Source organism: Rhinoraja longicauda, chromosome 2, assembly GCF_053455715.1.
Source record: "Rhinoraja longicauda isolate Sanriku21f chromosome 2, sRhiLon1.1, whole genome shotgun sequence".
In the NCBI taxonomy this organism is placed as follows: domain Eukaryota; kingdom Metazoa; phylum Chordata; class Chondrichthyes; order Rajiformes; family Arhynchobatidae; genus Rhinoraja; species Rhinoraja longicauda.
The window spans coordinates 48,263,922-48,277,802 of record NC_135954.1 but is presented as its reverse complement, the minus strand read 5'-3'; the positions used below and the strand labels follow the sequence as shown (position 1 = coordinate 48,277,802).

Below are 13,881 nucleotides of genomic sequence, written 5' to 3'. Positions count from 1 at the left end.
TATTCAGCCACGCATGCATTTGTTACGAAGGTATACTGTGCCATGTGGTTGTACGAGGTGACTTGGCCCCGACTTTGGAGGATTCCTTTATGTATTACTGGGAAGTGGGCAACAATGGCAAGATCGTCATTTGTTGCCCCTCCCTCGAATTGCTCTTGATGGTAGAACTGAACAACCATTTTGGAGGACTGTGCTTGGTGTGAAAAATGTGCTGATGGTGCAGTTATGGACGGAATTCCTGGATCTCTGCTCTAACTCATAAAGTCATAGAGTCATACAGTGTGATACACCCTTGGGCCAAACTTGCTCACACCGACCAACATGTCCCATCTACAATAGTCCTACCTGCTTGCGTTTGGCCCTATCCCCCTAAACCTTTTTCCACTCCCCCTAAACCTTTTTCCTCTCCCAAATTCCCAAGACTAGATTAAGTGTTGTCCTCTCCCATGTGAGGCTGGAGAAAACTCTCCATTTTCTGAAGAAAAAACTTCACTTATATGTTTGCAGATGTAGTGGGCTGGATCATGAACAACGATGAGACGGATGTAGAGGAAGGCGATAGAGATCTTTGTAACATGCTGTCATGATCACAACCTCTTTCTCAATGGCAGCAAGAGCTAGTTCACGAAACAGGGCCCAAATCAAGGACATGCCCAAGTCAGCATCAATGGCGCTGAAGTGGGGATGATCAATGACTTCAGGCTCCTAGTTCCTTGGTAAATATCACTAATAATTTGTCCTGGACCAACCACATTGATGTTGCAGCCAAGAAAGCACAGCAACACCTCCACTTTTTCGGAACACTGAGGAAATACGGCATATCTCCAATGACTCTTTCCAATTTGTACCGATGCTCTGTAGAAAACATCCTCGCAATTTGCATGACAACTTGATTTGCTCTGCCCAAGACTGCAAAAAGACTGTGTCTATGTTTCACACCTCGTCAGGAAAGCAACCAACATAATCAATACTACTCACAACTCAGTCATTCTCTCTTCTTCCTTTTCCTGTTGAGCAGAAGATACAAAAGCTTGAAAGCACCTAACACCATCTTCAGGAACAGCTTCTTCCCCACTGTTATTAGATGATTGAACAGCCCCCTCAAAGGCTAAGGATCTAATCCTAGTTGCACAACCAAAACCTTGTTGCAGCACTTGCACTTTTTTAAATTATCTGCATTTTCTCTGAGCCATAGGACTCTATTCTGGGTATTTTTCTCTTTGCACTACCTGTTGTATTTGTATATGTCTAATTGTACTTGTGTATGTTGTGATGTGACTGGATAACATGCAAAACAAGGTTTTTCATTGTATCCCAGTCGACATGATAATAATAAACCAATACCAATACCATTCTTGGCGCAATGATGACAAAATAATTCCAGAGTTAGGATAGTGTGTGACATGGGCAGGACTTGCTGCAAGTGTTTGTATGTACCTGGTGCATTGTTATTGTAGGTAGGAGATTTTGCAGAGAGATATAACACTAAAACAGGCCCTTCATCCCAGAGTCCACACTGACCATCCACCACCCCATTTTATACTAATCATACGCGAATCCCATTTTTTTCTCCCCACATGCTATAAGCTCCTTCGAACCCCACCATTCATATTGGGACAATTTATAATGAACTGTTAACTTATCAACCTACATGTCTTTAAGATGTGGGAGGAAATGGGAGCAGCTGACGAAAATCCACGCAGCAACAGAGTGAACGTGCAAACTCCACACACACTGCTCCCGACATCAGGATTGAACCTGGGCCTCTGGTGCTTTGAGGCAATGGCTCAACTATTTGTGCCTCTGTGGCACCCAGTTCGTTTGTGAGCCTGTGTTGGCACGGGTGCGGCAGAGGGGAATTGAATTATTCGTTCTTAGTTTATTATGTGCTGGAATCTGTTTATTTATGTTTTATTAACTACATTTAAAATAAATTTGCACAGGGTAAGAAGGATATGTGCCAAATGTAGGCAAATGAGAGTGGCTTAGATGGGCATCTTGGTCGGCAAGGGAAAGTTGGGCCTAAGGGCCTGTTTCTGTGATGTGTGTGTGTGTGTGTGTGTGTGTGTCTGAAATATTAACATGCAAATAAGTATGTTGAGTATTTAAATTTCATTAAAAATTGTATATTTATATTGTTCCTAGCAGGAACATTACTTATTCAATTCAAAATATTTGAATTGAATATGAAAGCACTACAAGTCTGCATATCTTCAGCGAAGCCTAGATGGTGGTAGGATTAATGGCATGTTGCAATATGCGATACTTTAGCCCTAGAACATGTCAGTTCCAGTGTGTTAAATAAGGTTAAGGACAGCACGGTTAACATGGTAAACATTGAGCTCTAAGCAAAAGGAGTGGGCTCTGTGTACTTCATATTTCCACATTTAAATTAAGCCACGGTGTTTTATGGCCAAGATAAGCACTTCTGAACAAGTTAACCCGAGTTACATACTGATACCGACCGACATGTTCTCATCCTCAGTACATCAGTTGCACAAGAACATGAGACCAGAATGGAGTTGAAAGGCAGGCAGAATACAACAGGAGCTCTCCATTGCTCATGAATTCGCATTGATTTTAAAGCATAAATATGTTGTGATTTAAATGTGTAAATCTGAGTTTCTTTTGTGAGAACAAGATGTCGACATGATATTCAGAAACACTGGAGAAAGTGTGAAAAATAATGGCAGCTAGGAAATAATTTTGGATGTTAATTACTGAGGGTGTGGTGCCTTTGGGGGAGCAATTTTAAATAGTTACATTCATGGCTTACCTCTGTTCAACTTCAGAATTTTAGAAGAATGCTGGAGGGGGAACAATTTTATCCTAAGTGGACTATTATGATTCTTCTAACTGTGTAGGTTTGCCTGTTGCAGCTTGTACATGGCTCCTCCCATCCATCAGAAGGCTTAAAGTCTTCATGTTGATTAATAGCATAAGGTTGTTCCTTCATGCCTACAGAAAGGAAATATTATTACTTTGAGCATGCATGCCACCCATTGAAAAACATTCATTGGAAGTGCCACTGGTTTTGATTCTTGTTGTCAGCCAGGTGTGGACCGTGCATGTTGTAAGATTGGCTTTTAATGCCTCTGGATTCATGGAGCATCCAGCTGGTCTGCCTTTTAACCACAAGTACTTTGAATGTGGATACTTTACACGCAAGAGATGCAGTCGGAGAAAAGTACTGATTTGTTGCTGTGTAATCACTACAAGTTTAGTTTAGTTTAGAGATACAGTTTGGAAACAAGCCCTTCGTCCGATCTAGTCCGTGCTGACCAGCGATCACATTAGTTCTATCCTACAATTTGCAGAAACTAGTTAACCGACAACCATGCACATCTTTGGGATGTGGGAAACCAGAGCACCCGGTGAAAACCCACGGCCACGGGAAGAACGTAACAACTCCGTACAGATAAGCATCCATTGTCAGGATCGAAGCCTGGTCTCTGGGGCTGTGAGGCAGCAACTCTACCGCTGTGCCATAAAAGTGGTACAGTTGAATCTGGACATTTTTATTCAGAATTGAAAATCTGCAGAAATGTAAAATTAAACCAAAAACCTGCTAGAAACACACGGCAAGTCTGGCTGATTCTGTGGAAAGAGGAACAGACATTCAGCTTGTGGACCTTTTATCGAAAAGAGAGAAAACAATCTTGTTTTGAGTGCAAAGGGGGGTGGGGGAGGGATGGATAGGGCAAGGAAGATATTTCTCACTCGGGTGAAGCTAAGGTTGCCCAGGTAATTCCAGTGTTAGGGAGTTGTTTTGTCAATGGTTTTATTAAGGCAGTTAGAGTGATAACAAATAAAGGGATATGCGAAAAAAGGTCAGATTTGTTTCTGAGTCCTGGAAGCAAAAAGGAGAAAGCTGTAAATCCCGAGCAAATCTGGTGGTGTCTGTGGAGAGAGAAGAACTTGGTTAATATTACTGATGGAAAACTTTACATCAGAAGATACAAAGTCCTGGAGTAACTCAAGAGTGTCAGGCAGCATCTCTGGAGAAATTTCTGGAATATTTCTCCAGAGATGCTGCCTGACCTGCTGAGTTGTTGCAGCATTTCGTGTCTATCTTTGGTATAAAGCGGCACCTGCAGTTGCTTGTTTTTAAACTTTAGATCAGGATTAGGCAGTTCTGATTCAGAGAGGAAAATCTAGTTGTATGAGCATGAAAAATTTAACAATGAGACCAGAAAGATGCAACTTGCCCAGATGTAAATGAGGTGCTGTTCTTCATGTTTATGTTGGGTCTTATGGGAACAGTATATCAGGCTGAGGGCAGATGGGTGGGAGTGGGATGAAGAATTAAATTGACAAGCATCTGGAATCTCGGGTCCGTCCCTGCAAACTGAACCGAGGTGTGGTACAATGTGGCCAATCATATATATTTGGTTTGTAAAAACAAGTAACTGCAGATGCTGGTTTAAAAGGCATAAAGTGCTGGAGTAACTCAGCGGGTCAGGCAGCATCTCTGGATAACATGAGTAGGTGACGTTTCAGATCACCTTACCTGCACTCTACCCCCCCCCCCAGTGGCCATCGTCTCACCTCAGTTCCAGACCCAGCTTGCTGCCCCAAGGTTTGCATCGTAAGCACCAAATGAAATGCCCTATATAGGAGGTGGCACAAGGGAATCACTTCTTCACCTGGAAGGGCTGATCATGTTTGATCTTTGTGCTGCCAAATGAAAGGCAGGAATTTGCCTTCAAGCTGCTTAGCCAAATGCCTTGCAGAGAAAAAAAAAACTGAGAGAATTGAAAGCTATTTCCTCCTTAGTCCTGGACGTTGGTATTTGCTAATTCAGGTTGAAGAGCAGCAGAATTACGGAAGAATGTGGTTGAAATCAGATAGTCACAATATAGGGATACAGAGCTCCCACCTGAAAGCAAAGTGCCGCAACCACTGGTTGAGCAGATTACATTGCCATTTGACAAACATTGAATCAGTCTGAAGAAGGGTGGCTACAGTGGCGCAGAGGTAGAGGGTTCAGTTTTGAGGTGGATAGAAAATTGGTTGGCGGACAGGAAGCAAAGAGTAGGAATAAATGGGTCGTTTTCGGAATGGCAGGCAGTGACTAGTGGGGTACCGCAAGGCTCAGTGCTGGGACCCCAGTTATTTACAGTGTATATTAATGATTTGGACGAGGGAATTGAATGCAACATCTCTTAAGTTTGCGGATGACACGAAGCTGGGTGGCAGTGTTAGCTGCGAGGAGGATGCTAGGAGGCTGCAGAGTGACTTGGATAGATTAGGCGAGTGGGCAAATGCATGGCAGATGCAATATAATGTGGATAAATGTGAGGTTATCCACTTTGGCGGCAAGAACAGGAAAGCAGAGTATTACCTGAATGGTGACCGATTGGGAGAAGGGGAGATGCAACGTGACCTGGGTGTCATGGTGCACCAGTCATTGAAAGCAAGCATGCAGGTGCAGCAGGCAGTGAAGAAAGCGAATGGTATGTTGGCATTCATAGCAAGAGGATTTGAGTTTAGGAGCAGGGAGGTTCTGCTGCAGTTGTACAGGGCCTTGGTGAGACCGCACCTGGAGTATTGTGTGCAGTTTTGGTCTCCTAACCTGAGGAAAGATGTTGTTGCCTTAGAGGGAGTACAGAGAAGGATCACCAGATTGATCCCTGGGATGGCGGGACTTTCATATGAGGAAAGACTGGATAGACTGGGCTTGTACTCGCTGGAATTTAGAAGACTGAGGGGGGATCTTATAGAAACATATAAAAATTTTAAGGGGTTGGAGAGGCTAGATGCGGGAAGATTGTTCCCGATGTTGGGGGAGTCCAGAACCAGGGGTCACAGCTTAAGGATAAGGGGGAAGTCTTTTAGGACCGAGATGAGAAAACATTTCTTCACACAGAGAGTGGTGAGTCTGTGGAATTCTCTGCCACAGAAGGTAGTTGAGGCCAGTTCATTGGCTATATTTAAGAGGGAGTTAGATGTGGCCCTTTTTGCTAAAGGGATCAGGGGGTATGGAGAGAGGGCAGGTACAGGCTACTGAGCTGGATGATCAGCCATGATCATATTGAATGGCGGTGCAGGCTCGAAGGGCTGAATGGCCTACTCCTGCACCTATTTTCTATGTTTCTATGTTACAGCGCTTGCAGCGCCGGAGACCCGGGTTCGATCCCGACTATGGGTGCTGTCTGTACGGAGTTTGTACGTTCTCCCCGTGACCGCGTGGGTTTTCTCTGAGATCTTCGGTTTCCTCCCACACTACAAAGATGTACAGATATGTAGGTTAATTGGCTTGGTGTATGTGTAAATTATCCCTAGTGTGTGTAGGATAATGTTAATGTGGGGATTGTTGGTTGGTGCGGACTCGGTGGGCCGAAGGGACTGTTTCCGCGCTGTATCTCTGAACTTAACTAAACCAAAAAAAGCGTCTTGACCCTAAACGTCACCTGTACTTTTCTCTAAAGATGCTGCCTGGCCCGTTGAGTTACTCTAGCATTTTGTGTCTATCTTCGGTATAAACCAGCATTTGTAGTTTCTTAGGAAAAAAAACTGCAGATGCTGGTTTAAATTGAAGGTAGACACAAAATGCTGGAGTAACTCAGCGGGTCAGGCAGCATCTCGGGAGAGAAGGAATGGGTGACGTTTCGGGTCGAGACCCTTCTTCAGACTTCTTCTTACACATTGAATCAGTGGCTGTGGATCAAATGAAAGTTGAATGTTAAAACCAGTCACAGTACTTGCCCTAGGTTACATCTTTAAGTTGGAAGCTTGGTATTGACTGCATGGACTGTAACAGAAAATGTCCCTGAATCTGGAGGTGTGTATTTTCACACTTCTGTACTTCTTGCCTGATTGGAGAGGGGAGAAGAGGGAGTGACTTGTCCTTGATTATGCTTGTGGCCTTGCTGAGGCAGCGTGAAGTGTCGATGGAGTCAATGGAAGGGTGGTTGGTTTGTGTAATGGTCTGGGCTACGTCCACATTGCTCTGCAATTTCTTACAGTCTTGGATGGAGCTGTTCCCAAACCATGCTGTGATGCATCCTAATAGCCGAAGGAACTCAGAGGCATCGCCACATATTGATAGCAATGGAGAAAACTTGTTTTCTGTTACTTTGCAGATTATTGAATGCAAGAGCCTCTGCATCTCCAGGTGACATCGTCGCCTGATAACATTCGAGGGCACTGCTACTTGAAGTTTTAATGGTTAACATGGGGAGAGGTGGATCATATGCAGCCAGATGAGATTAGTTTATCCTGGCATCATGTATGGCACAGACATGTGGGCCAAAAGGCCTGTTCCTGTACTGTACTGTTCTATGTTCTATTAAGCTTCAGTTGCATACAATTGTGCAAAAGTTATAAAGTGGATCGTTTTAAAGAAACAGCAAATCATTGTTTCTGAAAGTGTAATGAATATAATGTACAGTTTGGTATTAAAGTACACAGAATGAATATGATGTTTTTAATTTTAACAAGCAAACCTTTTGAAGTACTGATAACAAAGTGATCCATTTACTTTCCATGGCTCTTTCAGTTATTGCTTTGGTGATTTTTGAACACCTGCCATTTCACTGAAATCCTTGTTTCCATGGGATTGAGAAGCAGGCCAGCTGTAACTGTTGACCTCTGCAGCTGAGAAAGTACAAGCAAGTAATAGTTAAGATTGTCACGGCTTTGTTTCGTTTTGCTTGAACAAATTAAATGGAAGGCGCAACATCCATATTGTATTGTTAAGGCCATGTTCCTGGCGGTGGGATGGGGGAAGGAATTTTTCTGCCGATATGAATCCGAACATTTTAATTCCCCTGAGAATTTTGAAGTCTTACTTTGTGACAGTGGATTTGCAAACTATGCTCAGCAGAAAGGTATATAGGCTCTTGAAGGGCAGGAGGATGGAGGTGACAGCTCAATAGATTTAGGAAATGATTAGATCTGAGCCCATAGTTTCTTCAGAGATCAGAGTAGGGGGTTCTGCTGTTCAGCTGAACAAACATTACTGGAGAGGAAAAGGTGAGGCTTAAAAAAAAAGCATGCGGTCATAAGGAGTTCCTTTGGGCCTTTAATTGCTTTGAAGATGTATATCTATCCAGATTGTGAATGAGGATATCCAGGGCCCAGTAACAGGTCAACGTACAGCAGCAAGAGACTTGCATCGATCACAATTTATGGTCATCTTCAGAAATTGATTAGTGCTCATGTAATCTGCAGATGAATTAGCATTTCTAGAATAAAATGGAAGGAGGGCAGAATGACAAGATAAAATAAGATTTCTGAACCTGATAGGATAAACAAATAATAAGGAAAGGTACAAAATGTGGGAGTAATTAAGCAGACCAGGCAGCATCCCTGGAGGACATGGTTAGGCGACATTTTGGGTTGGGGCCTTTCTTCAAGTTGAAGTAGGGTCCCGACCCAAAATGTCACCTATCCATGTTCTCCAGGGATACTGCCTCACCCACTGAGTTCTCCGACATTTTGTGTCTTTCCTCGGTAAGCCAACATCTGCAGTTCCTTGTTTCTACAAACTAATAATAAATTACATTTAAAAAAATGCCTGTGAAAGAAGAGGGGGGGGGGGGGGGGGGGGGGCTTGAACTTAAGGATGTGTCCAGGATCTTGATATATAAGTCGATTGGAGGAATCCCTTTGAATTGTCACGTGCACTAATCAGGGATGAGGATAAGCCAAATGAGGTGGGCGGTCCTGGTGTAATATTGGACATTGTGAAGAAAGCAACTTTGATTTGATGCTGGTAACTTTGATTGTGATCACAGATTTCCATTTTGGCACCCAGTGTCAGATTGGAGCTCTAAATATTGTCAGGAGTTGCTGTCTTTAAGAGGTAATGAGGCCTCTAGGTGTAAATCATGTGGATGTAAATTAATCCCCTTACACTTTTCAAAGAACAGCAGGGGCTGTAGTGTCCAATCCTGACTTCCGGTGGTTTCTGAATGGAGAGGCCATGTTCCCCTGTGACCACATGGATTTCCTCTGGGTGCTCTGGTTTGTTTCCACAGCTCCAACACATGCATGCTGATAAGTGAATTGGCCACCGTAAGTGGTGTGTATGTGAGTGGTGGAGTTTTGGGAGTATTGATCTGAATGTGGGGAAACAAAAAATGGGTTTAATGTGGGATGAATGTAAATGGATTATTGCTGGTCAGCAAGGACTCGGTGGGCTGAAGGACCCGTTTCAGTGCTGTATCTTCTAATCAAAGAGTAGCCAAGTTCCTTTGCAGTCCTGATGAATTTATCTGCACTTTACTATAATCTATTTCATCATCACATTCCTGTGTGTGGAAGCTTGATTAGCAGACGATGATTGATGCTACAATTAAAATGATGCTCAAAAATACTAAATGTTTGTGAAATGCCCTGGCTTGTCTTGCGATTATAAGTATATAATGTTTGTAAATACAGATTGTTTCAATGCATGCATCGCCCTTAATCACGGAGCCTAGGGCAAGGATCTAGCTGTGACGTGAACATTGGTCGTATTTCACAGCCCAGAACTTGGAAGGATTTTGTTCACCTTGTGACTTAGACCACAATGACCTATGAAAAGAACATCGTGTACAGCATTTTCCAGAGAGAGTAGTCTTTGTTGCATTTTGAGCATGTATTTACATATGTGCAGAAAGTTAATGGAAGCAAAAAAACATACTGCTGGTAGAACTCAGTGAGTCAAGCGGCATCTGTGGAAGCAAAGGGATGGTTGATGTCTTGGGTCGGGGCCCTGCATCACGATTGAGAGTGGAGGGAAAACAGTAAAGAGAAGTGAGAGAGAAGGGTGAGGCAGAGGCTGGTAGGTGGAGACACAAGAGACTGCAGATGCTGGAATCACAAAGTGCTGGAGGAACTCAATGGGTTTGGCACATCAGGAGTGGGAATGAAGGGTCAGAACCCTTCTTCAGTCTGATGATGGGGGAGAAAACTGGAAAAGAAAGGTGGGGGCAACAAAAAGCCTGGCAAGTGATTGGTGGATACAGGTGAGGGGAGGGGGGGGGGGGGTGTTAATAGGCAGATGGGTGGAGTCAATGACAATGATTAGAGATGAAAAGGAGCCAAACATGTCTCAGCTAAGGAGAGGGGAGAGTGAAATGTAAAGCCAGAGAGATGGATGTGGGTGGAAGGGCACCGAAGAGAGGGGAAAGAAGGGGGTGCAAGGGAAATGGGGAACTGTGGGATGGGAGATGAGTGTACAAGAGAGGGGAAAGGAGCAGGGAGATGGAGACTGGAGGCACAACGTTGAGAGGATGGAGGCACAGGAAAGAATGGGGGTAGGGTAGGTATTACATGAAGTTGGAGAATTAATTGTTCATACCGTTGAGTTATAGGAGAAACCCGGTGAGGTGGTGGGGGGGAGGTGATGGGTAGATGCTGCCAGGCGGCGAAGGGGGAGGGTCAAGACACAGGTTGTTAGGTGGAATCAAAGAAGAGTGGGTAGATGGTAGAGGGTAGAGGGTATTAAGTCTTAGTAGCCAGGGGAGGAGGGAAGAAGAAGGTGAACCAAAGGGGAGAGACCCTGGGTTGGCTGGTGGGAATGGGAAAGGAAGACAGGTGTGAATGACCTGAAATTAGAAGATGCAATGTTCATATCATTGGGTTTAGTTTAGTTTAGTGATATAACGTGGAAACAGGGCCTTTGGCCCACCAAGTCCCCTTACACTCACACTATTCTACACACGGGACAATTAACAATTTTTACCAAAGCCAATTAACCTACAAACCTGTACATCTTTGCAGTGTGGGAGGAAACCAGAGCACCCAGTGAAAGCCCACGCAGACACGGGGAGAACATACAAACTCTATACAAGCAGCACTCACAGTCGGAATCGAACCCAGGTCTCTGGTGCTGTTAGGCAGCAACTCTACCACTGTGCCGCCAAATGGGAATATGGGTTACAGTTCTTCTAGTTTGCGTTTGGACTCACCGTGGCAGTAGAAAAGGATGAGGATAGACAGATTAGGGTGGGAATGGAAAGGGGAGTTGAAATAAAGTACAACTAGAAGCTATAGATGGCCCGAGTGGGCAGAGCACAGATGCTCCACAAAGCAGCTGCCTAGGTTACGCTTGGTTTGACCTATGTAGGTGGCCTTTTTTTTCTTAGTGTTTCCAGCCTGTCTCTCTCCTTCCTCTCACTGGCTATCTTCCCTCTGCACGCTCAGTCCTGATGCAGGATCTCAACCCAAAACGTTGGCCTTCCCTTTACCTCCACAGATGCTGCTTGACCCACTGAGTTCTTTCAGCACAGTTTATTGTTGAGATTGTGGAATCTTCTGTCTTTTATGTCTCCAAGTTCATTATAGCTATTGTCTAAACGTCCAGAACTTTGAATTCTTTGAGTAAGATTGTTTCGTCAAGCAATTGAAAGCAATCTTTATTCATAATATAAGTTGGCTCATTGCTAAACTGGAAAACAAAGGCAAATTATTCTTTAAGGGCTACAGTGCCTTATAGATAATAAAATGAAAGAGAGATAGCAAGGCTAAAGAAGTTCCAGAATGACCCATTTAGTATCATTGCACAACTTGCAGAAAACAATTTTGTACCTGGGTTGAAAAACATTTGTGTGGAATTGAAAATGTTGAGACTTTTGGGATTCTATTGGTTGTCATAATAGCTTGTATTCATGTTTACTCTCGACAGTGGTTTTTAACAAAAATCTTCAAGCAGAGATAGCAGATGGAATTTAAACCGAGCAAATGTGAGGTGTTGCAGTTAATCTCAGTCTACAAGTTCATAGTTCACTAAAGGTGGCAACACAAGTAGATATGGTGGTAAAGAAGGCATATGCTATGCTTGCCTTCATTGCTAGGGACATTGAATATAAAAGGCAGGAAGTCATGATGCAGCTCCATAGGACTTTAATATGGCTGCATTTGGAGTATTGCATGCAGTTTTGGTTGCCTCATTATGTGAAAGATGTGGAAGCTTTGGAGAGGGTGCAGAGGACTTATCAGAATGTTGGCCGGATTAGAGGGTTTCAACTACAGGGATTGACTTGGATTGTTTTCTTTGGAATGTCGGAGATTGAGGAAAAACTTGCTAGAAAAATACAAAATTATGAGAGGCATGGATAGGCTAGACAGTCGAAACCTTTTTCCCAAGGTGAAAATGTCCCACACTGGAGGGCATATCTATTATAAGGTGAGAGGGGGGAAGTTTAATACAGAAATGTGGGGCAAGTTTTTTTACACAGAGAGTGGTGGGGGCTTGGAACACATTGCCAGAGGACGTGGTGTAGGCAAATATGATAATGACATTTAAGAGGCTTTTGGATAGGTACATGAAAGTGTAGGGAATAGAGGGATATGGATCATGTACAGGCAGATGGGATCATTTCAGCTAGGCATCATGTTCGGCACAAACATTGTGGGCTGAAGGGCCCATTCCTGTGCTGCTCTATGTTCTTTGTTCTATTTCATGGGGGATTTTGAAAAGTCAATGTCAAGGAAAGAACAAGAGATTGGAGATCATTTTCTACGTCTCTACCACTCCCCAACTTTTTCTCCATTACATTGAAGACTGCATTCGTGTTGCTTCCTGCACCTGTGCAGAGCTCATCAGTTTTAATCTCCTTTGCTGTTAACTTCCACCCTGCTCTCAAATTCACTTGGAGATGCAAGGATCTGCAAAGATGCTGTATTCTTGATCATTACACAAAGTACTGGAGTAACTCAATGAGTTAGGTTGCATCTGTGAAGTGAATTGGCCGGCAACAATAGACAATAGACAATAGACAATAGGTGCAGGAGTAGGCCATTCAGCCCTTCGAGCCAGCACCGCCATTCAATGCGATCATGGCTGATCACTCTCAATCAGTACCCCGTTCCTGCCTTCTCCCCATACCCCCTAACTCCGCTATCCTTAAGAGCTCTATCCAGCTCTCTCTTGAAAGCATCCAACGAACTGGCCTCCACTGCCTTCTGAGGCAGAGAATTCCACACCTTCACCACCCTCTGACTGAAAAAGTTCTTCCTCATCTCCGTTCTAAATGGCCTACCCCTTATTCTTAAACTGTGGCCCCTTGTTCTGGACTCCCCCAACATTGGGAACATGTTATCTGCCTCTAATGTGTCCGATCCCCTAATTATCTTATATGTTTCAATAAGATCCCCCCTCATCCTCCTAAATTCCAGTGTATACAAGCCCAATCGCTCCAGCCTTTCAACATACGACAGTCCCGCCATTCCGGGAATTAACCTAGTGAACCTACGCTGCACGCCCTCCATAGCAAGAATATCCTTCCTCAAATTTGGAGACCAAAACTGCACACAGTACTCCAGGTGCGGTCTCACCAGGGCCCGGTACAACTGTAGAAGAACCTCTTTGCTCCTATACTCAACTCCTCTTGTTACGAAGGCCAACATTCCATTGGCTTTCTTCACTGCCTGCTGTACCTGCATGCTTCCTTTCATTGACTGATGCACTAGGACACCCAGATCTCGTTGAACTCCCCCTCCTCCTAACTTGACACCATTCAGATAATAATCTGCCTTTCTATTCTTGCTTCCAAAGTGAATAACCTCACACTTATCTACATTAAACTGCATCTGCCATGTATCCACCCACTCACACAACCTGTCCAAGTCACCCTGCAGCCTTATTGCATCTTCCTCACAATTCACACTACCCCCCAACTTAGTATCATCTGCAAATTTGCTAATGGTACTTTTAATCCCTTCGTCTAAGTCATTAATGTATATCGTAAATAGCTGGGGTCCCAGCACCGAACCTTGCGGTACCCCACTGGTCACTGCCTGCCATTCCGAAAGGGACCCATTTATCCCCACGTTTTGGGTCAGGTCCCTTCTGCAGACCCTTGGTAGTAGGAGGGAGAAAACTGGTAAAGAGAGATGTGGTTTGGACTGTTGCCGACAGTTCTTTTGCTTTCTGGATCTCCTTGATCC

At 44.0% G+C, this 13,881-nt stretch overlaps 1 protein-coding gene across 3 annotated transcripts in view; it reads left to right on the top strand.

Annotated features, from left to right (window-relative positions):
- tns3 (tensin 3) overlaps positions 1-13,881 on the top strand; it is a 374,519-nt gene that overhangs the window by 107,103 nt on the left and 253,535 nt on the right. The gene's annotated exons all lie outside the window — the stretch shown is intronic.